The sequence below is a fragment of the Malaya genurostris genome, chromosome 2 (genome assembly GCF_030247185.1).
Source record: "Malaya genurostris strain Urasoe2022 chromosome 2, Malgen_1.1, whole genome shotgun sequence".
Classification (NCBI taxonomy): Eukaryota; Metazoa; Arthropoda; class Insecta; order Diptera; family Culicidae; genus Malaya; species Malaya genurostris.
The window spans coordinates 345,156,164-345,169,428 of record NC_080571.1 but is presented as its reverse complement, the minus strand read 5'-3'; the positions used below and the strand labels follow the sequence as shown (position 1 = coordinate 345,169,428).

Here is a 13,265-nt window from a genome sequence, read left to right as displayed (position 1 = left end):
TGATCTGTGAAAGGATTTATATAATCTAACTACCAATAGAATCGAAATTTTTCAATTTAAACGTGTATAGCAAAAGCATTGAAGAATTTCAATAGTACACTATTGAAAAACCTGTTTCATTTGACCCATGTCAACACCAGCCAATCAGAATGCGTTCTGAGGAAGAGAACAAAATATTGCTGCTGTACAACAAATCGTTCGAGAAAAATGTTCCGAAAAGTGTTAAATATCGTAGTGAGTTCCTCAATTTGGTACTTCTGAATGCTAGAAACGAATCCCTACAGCATATTAATAGTTTCTATTAATAAATTATGCAAATCCGAAATGAAATAATCGACATTAAAATTCTGTATGCGGCTATTTTTATAGCCGTTAGGACCGCCCATTAGTGAGAAAGCTACAAACGAAATCAGGTAGAAACAAGCCTCTCAACAAAAAGTGAAGCTTTTTGTTTTTGCGAAAAATGTGCAAAAGGGGAATGCTTGCATAATTCATACAATTGATCAACTAATTGATATTCGGAAGTGTTAAGGAACATGTCAGTTGTTTTCGTATTCACGACATCCAGTTATGTCTCTGACATTACCCACCCGCCTTTTTTATTTCAGATTCGAATTTCCGATTTCGAAATTGAAAGTGTAACTGTTAAACATTTCAACTGCTACCCATACTCTCATATCAGTCTCATATGGATTTTTCAGTTAGATTGTTGAATAACGTTCTTTTTTGACTTTTTTTATAACGTTTTTTTTTTGCAGACTTTTTATGGAAAGTACTCGCATTGAAAACACATTAGGAAAGGTTCATCTTCATAGGAGCATGATCACAATGACTCTTTGAGAAAATTAGTGAGCTCCTGAGACAACAATCGAACATGACAAATCGAAACCTAAATTAGAATAATGTTGTAGCTTAGTCAAACTAAACAAATAGGCTTAAAAACACGTTCTCTCGCTCACTAAAATCACTCAAGATTTGTTCAACCGCTTATACGTATTATTTTACCCATTTAATTAATCAGTTTCATTGACAGTTCGAATTGAAGTCGAAAATTCGTATTTATGGTACTCATAAATGAGTTTTTTTTTTAAACCGTGTACAATGAAATTTTGCTACATTAGATTTTTTATCGTGACGTCATGAATGAACAAGCATTCATCCTTGACAGTTCAGTGGTACTGTTTACAAACAAGCTTATACATAAATCGAAGAACACATCTTAAACAATCATCTTTACACTTTGAAACTAAGTTTTAAAAGTCTATTCAGGCCATATGGATTGGAAATGGTCTCATCCAATTTGTCAACAGACAAACCAAAAAATTCTGTATACAAAAAGTTCTGCTGAACTGTCAAAATGTGTTCATCCGATTGAGGATACCCGCATACGCATGGCTGCCAGACGGCTGACTAAACGCTGCCAGCTGGAAAAATATAGCGGGCAGACATTCTGGTGACCAACTGCCTCACCGCTGGCAGTTATACAACTCAAACGATACAACCGTATCCACCAGGATTTTTCCACATCGAAATCTTTGACATTTTCAGCGAAGGTGACAAGATGAAAACGCTCGGCTAACTAAGATACAGGCGACTTTTTTTTGCCAAATTGGATTTGACAACCGTCACTGAATCAATTTTGGTAGCCGTCTGGTGGCCATGGCTGCCCAGGTAGCCAAAACGTTATGCGGGTAGCAGTGACGGTAAAAAAAAACCGAATGCGAGAAAAGCAACGCCTGCTAAGATTCAACCGAAATGTTATTCAGGGTTGCACATATACAGATTAATTTGTATTTTACAGATTTTTTCAGATAAACTTGGAATCAACATTCTGTCTATGTAGATTGCAGATTTTAGGCTTCATAACATTTGTTGGTTTTAGCTCGACTAGAAACAAGTTTTTTATATACATCCGCCATTTTTTTTCGCTTTGGTTTCCTGATAGCATTCTGAAAAAGGAGAGCGAAATAAAATTAGCCCGACAAGGCTGCCAAACACACAGACATTCAATCTTTGTGAAAGTTGAATATTTTTTCATTGTTCATTGGAATCCATGTAATATCCAACCCATACGATAGATTAATGTGATAAAACTTCTCATCAAAATAATAAAATGTATGCTGGCAACCCGGTACAGTTTGCTCATATACGAGAGAGTACAAGAGAAATACGATGCGCAAACGGGAATTGAGCGAGCCACGTGGTCGATTTAAAACTCAACACGTGGCCGTCTGTTCTCAGACCTTAAACAAAGAAACGATCCAGTTTTAACGATGAATAGATTGTGATTTTCCTTAAGGTTGGGCAAGATTTCTGAACTTTCTGGTATCTGTTTCAATCAAAACAGCGGATGTAGCATTATCTATGGATTAGTGATGTGCGATAGCAATATCATTCAATTTCGTGTTGATTTGTTAATGCAACAGTTCCTAAAAACAGTTTCCGGATTCGGATTTTTTAGTAGTTCGATGAAACAAGCCAGTTAAACAACGCCAATTATTTGAATATTTCGTAATTTGTCTCATAATTGGCACAAGCTAGTCATTTCGTAAGCTAAAACTAACCCAATTCCAATCCCAACCAACTACTGTTCAGAAGTTTGACAGCAGTTGGATTTCAAGTTAAAACTCCATTAGTTTGGTTAAGTTTACCGAGATTTGTTTTTCTTTTTGTCGTAGTTAAATTCAATAAATTTCATTTGCAACTGAATTCAATACATGATTTAAATTTTCTCACATTAACTTTTGAAAGCTTTTCGAACCTGTTTTCTCTGTCTGCCGAAATTTGCACGTTTCTGCGAATCGAGTGTTTACAAATAACTTTCGTTTTTCTCTTGACAACAACTCCAAGCCTGCTACGGTGACAGCGATACGTTTACCTACGGGCAACGCGTAAAACACAACAAACGATGCGGCGGCTCCACAGCCGCTTCCGGATAGAAGTATGTCAAGAGCATGTTCACCCTAAAAATAAACGAAAATGGGTATTCCCCTTTCGACGGACAGCAAAAGCACCGATGGAACAGCGGGCACTCAAACTCAAACAGCACACATTATGTGTACCGCTTGATATTGATCAAATTTATAATAAAGCCATCTCGTTTGATCAGTCGCGGTAGCGCGGGTCAAAAGTTCACACTGTGCGCTGTGCGACTCAAATTATCAATTTACTAAATTCAACCGACATGGAGGGAGAATGCTCTCCACACTCCATTCTCCATTCGCACTAATGGAGATGCATTATACATACGTGCGGTGCGGTGAGCGCGAACAAGTGTCACTCAATTTGACGCTTTGTGAAGTGAAGTGATGATTCCGCGGGTAGTCGTCGTCCATTGTGTAGCCGGTTTCAAGCTTGCTGCTTACGTGCATCCCACCGAGAACGCCATAATGATAACTAGCGAAATGTGGTTTATCCGTCAAAATTAAGCATAGGTGTGCGTGTGCACGTGGTTTAAAGGTACGCTTGCTGCGATGCGTTTTGTTTTGAATTTTAATTTTTCGTCCTGTCAGCCTTCAATGTTACACTTGAAACGAAAACCACCCATGCGTGTGTAGTAAGTGATGACGATGGAAAATAACTTTTCTTCCGTATGAGAAAGCGTTCCATTGTGGATAAATTCAGACAAACGGGACTGTACTCTCAAGTAAAGTATAGCTCATAATTTGGAAGGGAATTTACACATGATCGCATATGTCGTGCCCAGAGTCTCTGGTATACAAGAGTTACGCAAAGGAAAAAGAGAGCAGATTCCGATTGGTAGTTCGATTCCGATGCTCACTTTGAAGCTTCCGAGTTATCGTCAAATTTTCACCTTAAAAACAAGAGTGGTTTAGGAGTCAAAAAATACACTTTTCATTTCTGTTCCTATTGTCAACTAGCAGACGTCAATAACCTTTGGAATCGTCCGCCAGAAGCACTATAAAAGCCACTTTGGCATTGCTATTGACACTAAGAATGCCAAATGGTTTGCAAGATGTTTGTACCAGATACCGAAACAGTTGTAAAAAAAAACTGTGCCGATCTTCCTACGCAATCAGCTGAGATTTCATTAACAAAAAAACTTTTAGCGCACCAAAAGCAACGGTCAACAGTTCTCAACAAAAAAATAATACGAAAACATTTATGTAATGAAAGTAGTTCTCCACTTCACACCCAACTCAAAGATAAACGTGTTATCAATGACGATACCAGACCATCGCTTCCGGACCGCTATGGGTTCTATTCACGATCAGTTAATTTGATAAAATTTGACCACCTTCCCCATCGCGCAACGTTTTTTTTTTTTTTTGATAACGATAACAATGAAACGTGAGTCGTGCCATCTGATAAAGTTGAATAATTAAAGGGTAAACTAGCAACACTCATTAGTTTGACATTTTACGGAAAACACACAGCCTACTACAAACGATAGCGGTCACTCAGGGTAATGATATTTGATAACATTGGATCGCGAAGTTTTTTCCTGCGTAGTTTTAGGTAATGAACTACTGCTTTTTGAGGATGGATTTTCTTTAAATGTTTGCTCGTACATTCTAATATTTGTTTTCTGCATAAATACTGCACGGAACAACGACCAATGCGTGAATATTCAAACAAATTGCTACTGAGCTGATTCGTTCAATAGCTTTTGAATTTTATCGCAATGAAGTAAGTGAATTACCTATGGCTCTTTCGACACTTGCTTCTGTTGTGTTCTTTGACAATCATGATGACTTTTATTGCATCTTGATAGTAATCAGATGTCACAAGAAAATATATCAAAATGAGTAACTGCAATTTCGAAAATGGTTACTCAAAGTCGGTGTTTTATATTACTCAATTTCAAATGATATGTGCACGGAAATAAATCCATCACTATTGTAATGATAAAAAAATCATTCCTAAAGTAATGATAATAGTTCATGATATTATGACCAAAAGGATCCAAATCAAAAGCAATATGTCTACTCCCATAAAAATCAATCATGGTCAGAAAATTCGATATTTGTGGAATGTATTTCATTCAAAATTCATACCTTCGTGATAGACTGGTAACAGATTATTCGGAAGACGAAAATCATTCAACAATTGCAAATTAAGAGTGCTTTTATCGATCGGCTGACAGAAATCGTCATGGTGTATTAGCATAAAAATTCATTCTTCTCCGTAAATCATGACTCGTTTTGCTCATTTGTAGAATTATAGAATTGCAAAATTGCCCGTGAGGAAACTTCACATCAAATCATTTACCATCAATGAGTATGACTAACTTCTACTCTCACTGTAAGTTTGACAGTTACAGTTTAACCCTGTTTGAGAGTTGTTCCATTTTTTCTGGATATGAGTTAGATTGTACTCATTTTGGAATAACTTTTCCTTAACGTGTAAGAATGCTTCTTGTTAAACTATTACATTATTTATACTCATATTGTTGACAAAGCAAGAAGACTGTTAAAACTCGATTATTGGAGTCAATCTAAAACCCCGGAAGTTCACATTCGCTGAAAAGGAAACTTTAGTAAATCGAAGCAGAAACTCGCCATATTTAGGCACATGCTGACTCGCACAAACACGAACGCGAGCACACTTCGGAAGCGTGTTTCTAAATGTTGATGCGGACTTTTCGCGTCGATTCTTTTATTTCGTTATTCTGTTGACTATTCTACAATTCGACAGCACATCTCCGAGATCCATTTAATTGTACACCAAGTAGCGGACGTTTGATCTTATGTTAGCATCTTTAATACTTTGTCCGGAATGGACCGTCTAGAACTGATCACCCAAAAGCGTCTAGAAATCAAATTTCATCTATATTTACGCATGCTTATTTTTCGCATACTAGTTTGTCGTGTAACTTACGAGCCCTTAGATTGGCATAAGCGGTTCGTGTTTTACTTCTTTTTGGCTTTTTTCTACTTCTTGAAAGTTCTTAGTTCATTTCATTTTGTCATTGTTCGATCGACAATACTCTTGGAGACTCCCAGCTTTTTGACCACATCTCGTACGGAGGCTCTCTTTTTACGGACGAAAACTTATACTGGTTTTCGTTCACAGGGCCAGATCTTCGTCCAATCAATTATGTTACAGATGTCGTTTACGAATAGAACAAATATCCCTGGACCTATGTGGCTTCCCTGCGGAACTCCGAAAGGAGGAGCAAAGTGACTGAAATGATAGCCATCTAATTTAACAAATTCAGATCGCTCGACTAGATAGTAATATTTTCTGATTGTAATCCAAATCGGAAAGTCCATGTAGTTCATTTTCCTCACGGATGGCCTGTGAGGAACTTGGTAATAGTCGAACGGTTTCTCATAAAACCCTGTTCATGTTCGGAGATTATAGGGCGAACGACTGTGTAGAGGTAAACTTTAGGTAAACAATTCAAAATTAATATTGGACAATAATTCTTAACGTTGTGAATATTATCGGACTTGTGTATTGGCGTAATAGAGTATATAATTTCCTTAGCATTTTGCAGCACATTTTTCATGAAATGAAGTGGAATGCCATCCGGACCAAGGCATTTGGAAGCATTTACAGACTGTGGAGCTTTTGATTAAGAATTCTAAAATAATATACACTGAAAAAAATTTATTTTTCCAAGAATTACAATTAACCGAAAAAGTCAAGTAAGAAAAAATCCAAATTAAAAACAACGTTTAATATTTGTTTCCCATAATTTCATTTTAAACCTGTTATTGAAACCCACACATTGTCGTAAATGCGGTTCGTGTCTTTTGAAAAATAAACTGGTTACAATAATTACAGTAGAGCCGTCTTGAGATAGTTTTAAATTTAATCATTATATAATTGGCCTCAATTTTGATGCTGTATTCTGGAACTAAATGATGAATTTGAACTCGGGATCTGCACTCTGAAACACAATTCTAGATATGGATTGTAGAACTAATCACTGACTCGGTGTTCTGAAAGTTAATTCGACATAAGGATTCTGGTTTGAGCCCGAACCTGCACCAGGCTGCTGGTTTCCAATAGAAATCTGGTGCAGGATTTAGTTTTCAAATTCGGATCCAGAACCCAGCTCCAAAACTCAATTCTAGATTTTTGATCCGGGATATATTTCAAAAATCTTCTAAATCCTGAATTCAGTTAAATGTCTAGAATTGTGGAACTGAATTTTGGAATTATACTCTAGATTAGCATTCTGGAACTGAATTATGAATCTGATTTAAAATGATAACTTCGCAAATTTAAGTTGTGATGAAGAATACTTTATTTTTATCAGTTCGTTAACTTATATATCCTATCCTCTCCTAGTCTAGCTAATTAGTTTTTACAATTGGTGAGAATCTGGGGGGGGGGGAGGAGTTAGAAGTGCAGTGTAAGTCGGGTTTAACCAATGGGACTAGTTGTGTCGAGTCGGCCATTGTATACTTTGTGAGTAAGAGAGGAAATAAGCTTCTTGGTGAGAGTGAGCGGATGTGATACGGAGAGGAGCGGGCGATAGCATGTTATTGGTTGGGGTTTGAGTTAGTGTGTGCTCTTGAGTTACTGTCATTCTAGGTCGTGCTGGTTTGTATTCAATTGTGGACATGAGGGGCGTCAAGAAGGGGGAATAGACACAGTCGGTTATGTTTATTTTGTGTGTTCTGTTCTGATGACATAGCGATTTAAAACTTGATGCTTCCTTCTTTCTGCAGTCGAATTTTATGTCTACGTTGTTTCTTTCTTTGGGTCACCGTAAAGTGCAAGTGTTGATATTTTAGTTGCCTTCATGTAGGTAATGTATTTATTTTATGTAGGTTTCTAGGTTTTCGTGGAATGGTGCTTTTACAGGATTTGGTCAAGTGTGTGTGTGGTCTGGGGTGTGAGAAAGATTTAGTCTTGAATATTCATATTACATGGTCTGAAATGTGTGAGGAGATTTAGTGTTAAAGGCTCATATTACACTGATTCTAAATCTAAATTCCGGTTAGGAATTTTGTGACCAAATTCTGAGCAGAACCACAATTTCAGCTTCACAATTCAAATCCAAGTCTAGAATATATTTCCGAAATTTCCAGGTCCAGATCTAGAATGAAGTTCTGAAATTCGATTTCAGTTCCAGAGTTCTGGAACTCGATTCTGGTCCTGGATTCTGGACGAGGTATTGAATTTTAGAGTTGAGAAATCTGTCCGCGAAATTTAAAACTAAATTTTAGAACTGAACTCTAGAATTGGATTCAGGACCTGGAGTCAACTATGTAATGTATGTAGCATCAAATTTTTATCTTCTCTACTTATCAATTATATTAAAGAACTTTAATTTCGAGTTATTTGTGGTCATGTCATACTACTGAAAATTATATTCCAAACTGCTGATCTTATCTCCGATGACTTATAGAAAAAATTATGTTGATACGTTAAATAAAACACGAGATATTCACGATCAAAACTTATCAATCATCCATATGATAAATTTTGAATAGGCGCCCAATAGTAAAGTAGGGAGTAGTCACGTCAAAAAGACCCGAGAAAAAAATGCGAAAATCTATCAGACTGTAAGCCATCTCTAAACGGATTATATTCACTTCCGATTTGCATATTTTATTAGATAAGTAATTCTTTAGATAACATTTGGATCCATTAAAAGGTCTGCTTTCTATAATGTTCCCCATCGTTATTCATTTTTCTTTGTATTTTTCTCCAATGCAAACAACCAGTAGCAAGATGACGCAATCGCTCTTGTTTGAAGAGAAGCTGGTTCTGTGAACGTTCCGCAGCAGAATTGCTCACAGTGCCGATTGGTTCCATACTGAACCATTTTTGTGTGATAGCCTTCTTTTCACGTGATTTCGTTTATAGCTTTTCCACAAATGGGCGGCCCCAACGTTTGGTATGAAATTTTGATGTCGATTGTTTCATTTCGAAAGTGCATATTTCTGTGGAAGAAATTATCAAAATACTGTACGGGATTTCTGCCATTCAGAAGGGTCAAATTGTGGAATTATCTGCGATATTTACCACTGTTCGGAGCATTGTTTTCGAACGCGAAGCAGTCAAATGCTGTGTCTTTATTCGCACTCGTTTGGTGAAAATTTCGCTTTGCTAAAAGTGACCGGAGCTAATCAAATTGTTATACACGGAAAGACCGAAATCAGCATTTTGGCAAAAAAATTAGTTGATTCTCTGATTTTAGTTAGTTATTTTTTGAGGCAACTAAAAAAATCTTACTTTTGCCAATTTAGATTTTTTAATTCTAATTCCCTTAATAATAATAAAATATTTGTTAAAATGGCTATTTTTTTAGTTGAATTCACCAATTAAACGTGCTGTCATTCCTTAGCTAAGGTACACTTTATTTCCATTCAACTATTTTTTTAGTTGAATTAGAGAAATAAACCGTTGTTTTCAACAAAAATAAATGGTTGAATTGGCTTCTGCAATTTGCAGCTATATGGCGCTCTGTCACCGAGAAAATGTTAACACCGTAATGACTACTAGCCACTAGATGGCACACTACTACCGAAAAAAAATTCAGTCGCGGTTATCTTTTCTATATGGGCAGGTATAAATAAGATATTGTATTGGAGAAAAAGACATAAACGAAACATAAACTTCTTTTTGAAAACTTTTCTCCTAAATCGCTGTTTCCTTCATTCAACTTCGCGAAATCGACTCTCTCACTGAAAACTTTGAGCACTCGGAAAACAAAAACCGAATACAAGTAGCATACTTGACGGCGTAGCCCGGAAGGTTGGAAGATACAAATCATTTGACATATACAATTAGAGTGCAACATTCGAAACTCACTGCACTTCACATTATTACGCACAATTGCTTCAAATGCGCACAAATTCTGAATAAATACACTTTCCACTAAGAGTTTACGTCATTTTTACAAATCGGTTTAGAAATTTATATATGGATATATCGTAACACATGCGAAAAACATCTAAACAATTCGCAAGCAGCTTCAACAAGACTGTCCTTTTTAGCTTTTTAATGGATTGTTTTGCTTTGACACTTCGCATGAGTTTTAGGCTAATAAACTTGTTAATAAAACCCATTTCATTTTTGTTTACTTTGTGCTGCCCTTCAGTAATCATGGTGATAGATAAATAGAAACAAATTTTCTGATTTTAACAACAAAATTAGTTGCCAATGAGAATTTCGTGTTGGATTGAAATAGTGCTAGTTTGTGTCCAGGATATTCGCCAACTAAACACATTCTCTAAAAATAAGAGTTTTTTTCAGCAAAGTAAATTCTCAATTTTAACTAATTTAATAGTTATTTTGGAAATTTTGTTGTTAAAATCAACTAATTCAAAAACAGTAATACGAATTAGGCGCAGAGCTAATTTTGGTCGTTCCGTGTAGATTTACACAATATCGATGATTTCTATCTCCGATTTGCAGAAGCACCCTGTATACCTCTTGTTTGAAGCAAAACTGGCTCTACGAACGTTCCGGAATTGATTCAATACTGTTACTGAACGAAATATATCAAGTGTCATAAGTTTTCTTCTTTGATACTCGTTGATACTTTGAATTTTGAATTATTTGTAATTATGTCATACAACTGAAAATGTTATCATAAACTGATGATCATATTTTCGACGGCATGTAGCAAAAATTGTGTTGATACGTTAGATACAACAAGAGATACTCACGATCAAAAACTTCTCACTCTCTAATAGGGTAAATTTTGAAAAGGCACCCCATAGTAAAGTAAGTTGTGTTCACGAGAAAAAGCAAAACAAACAATACTAAAGGCTCAAGAATCATCAGTTATATGCATTATTTCTTATTGTGGGCTCCTCCCGAAACGAAATCCTGGGTTCGGGCTTGCCTAGCTGGCCCCGGGAGTTTGAAAGAATTTTAACACTCATGCAAAGAAAGCTTACCTGCGAAACTTGAACTTCTAAGTTGCTCTAGCAGTCCAGCTGTGTATAGCTATTTACTGAAGAATCGAAGACGAAACGTAACGAAGAAAGCGAACAGCAACATAGATTAAGCACAAAACGATTACTGGTAACCAAAAACTTGTTGTTGATTCACCGCTAATAAGAGAATCGGAGCTTTGCAAAGGAGGCCTTGCCGCATTTAAAATACTATCGCAAAATATTTTCTCTCGAAAAGCACATTGGGCTTTATCAAAATCCCCACCCCCTTGGCTCGCCATTTCGAGAAAGAGGATTTCAAAAATAAAACACCCTTTTAAACCGAAAAATTGTGAAATTGATTCCTGGGACACACGTCGACCTCATGATTAAATACTTCGTGTAGAGTCATTTAGTCAGCCACCACCGTTCGGTAAGGTCACCGAAGACAGCATAGACTGGCGTCGAATACTTAGCTACTATCGATGGATGGATGGATGGGAAATGGATGAATGAATGGATTGCTGGCCGGGTGGTGATAGATTACAATTGCTGCAAGCGGTCAGCAAACACCGGTTATTATTAGTTAGTCGAACGCTAGTAGACACTCACACATCCAACCAGTGACCGGCTGGGTCGGGGCGGGCCGGGTTTCGGAGCGGTGCTCAATCCAGAGTATGCTCTATATAATAATAAAATATACACTTTTTTTCCCGCTGGCTGCCGGCCGCTACTCATTTCGGACAATCAGTATGATCATGTACTCTTCGGCGAGCGCGCACAAGTTTTTTTGTTCCGCGCCGTATCTGTCGCAGACCGTGCGGCCGCGTTTGTGTGTGTGTATGTGCGTTGGTGTGCAATTTGTAGCGTATTTTTGTAATGATTTTTAAAATACAATTTTTCAGACCTGTCCAAGTTCAGTCTACTGACGACATTCGGTCGAAACACATGTGTGCCTTCTGTTCGGTGGAATTCCTGCGACATTCGAAAATGTCTGCGTAGCGCGCGTGGTTGGTAACAAAACGTTCGAAATTTTATCCCTCCCGCGGAAAGGACATTCAGACTTCAGTGTGTGTAACTGGATTCGGAAAACAATTTACCCGATAATTGATAAGTGCTCGGTGGTGTTCTAACATAAAAAAAAGAATCGAATTTGAAGTGACTCAATTTTATTTGAGAAAAAAAAACGCACCTGTCCCTGAGAGTGTAAAAATAAAAGAAAATAATCTGCGCGTGACAGCCGTTATAGTCAGTAGTCAGTCATCCAGTCTGCTCAACACAACAAAAGATTTCACTGACAGCAGAAAAAAAAACATTTTTGGCGGGAAAATTTTAACATTCACATTGTGCTGCAATACGCCGTTCTGAAAATATTAAAACCTGTTGTGTCTAGCAGCCTACTACGTTGGACGATATTTACCACGATTTATGTGTGTCACCGAATCGATTAGAATTGATTCATCACGAGGCTGAAATGTTTTAAAAAGAAACAAAGTTGGCGTTGCATCGCTTCTGTTGTTGCCGAGAGTCAGATATAAAATCGCAAAAATATTTGCTTGAAGGTGCCTTTTGTAGAACGATTCATCAATTGGGAGTATTTTTAGAATGGAAAAGATTCAAAGAATGGAAATGATAATATTACCAGAGCGTAGTTTCAGACATCGAAGAAACAGTTTCGGATGATGAGGTTTTTTCGTAAACCTAAATCACAAACTTGAACCGTTGCAAAACTGACGAAGTTATATGATTTTAGCATAAACCGGTTAAATATAGCCGCTCCTATCAATGATAGATGAGTAAAATACCCAGTCTCTGTATAGTGGTTCAAATTGAACTAGTAAGTTTCGGTTTAATTTGAGCTGCCATACAATGACAAACGAAAGACGGAACCTGGAAAAAGTTTTGATTATTTATAATCAAATCACTAAATAATAAGTGCTTCAATTTTCTAAGAACCGGTGGTTCTTAGCATAAAACTGTGGTCTGCCAAACAGTTGCCGTATGTTTGAGTATCTATCCGCAATAATTTTTACTGTAAGTGACTTCGTAGCAAGCAATTGTCCTGTACAAGAATTGGCAACATTTTTTTTTTCCTACAGAAAATCAAGTTTTCCACGAAAATTTTCTGGCATAATAAAAATATGCCTAAGTTTAATTGAACTGTCGTTGCCACCTAGCAGCTCAATTTAAACCGTCAAGCAGACCCAAAGTTTACACTATTTATGCAACACTTTAAAGATACTGCACCGAGGTGTAACATCCTTTGACAATGGCAATTCAATTCGAACTGCTTGAAGTACTGATGAGTCGAAGGCGAAACGTGAAGGAAATGAAAAGAAATATGTGCTTTCTGCACACACTGGTTAGTTTGTAAAAAAAAAACTAAAAAGTACAGGGGTGTAATATCAGAGACATAACTGGATGACGTGAATACGAATAAAATTGAAATGATTTTTC

The 13,265-nt window shown here is 36.8% G+C and overlaps 1 protein-coding gene across 10 annotated transcripts in view; it reads left to right on the top strand.

The window, feature by feature from the left end:
- Positions 1-13,265, top strand: part of LOC131431951 (P protein) — a 276,436-nt gene that overhangs the window by 198,561 nt on the left and 64,610 nt on the right. The window contains exon 1 of one of the 10 annotated variants that reach the window (XM_058597941.1): positions 11,706-11,818. The exons of 7 other annotated variants lie outside the window; for them this stretch is intronic. The gene's annotated coding sequence lies outside the window, so the exon portion shown is untranslated. Of the gene's footprint in view, positions 1-11,705; positions 12,057-13,265 lie in introns of those variants that run through there. 2 more of the 10 variants (XM_058597940.1, XM_058597939.1) reach the window with 2 other exon arrangements.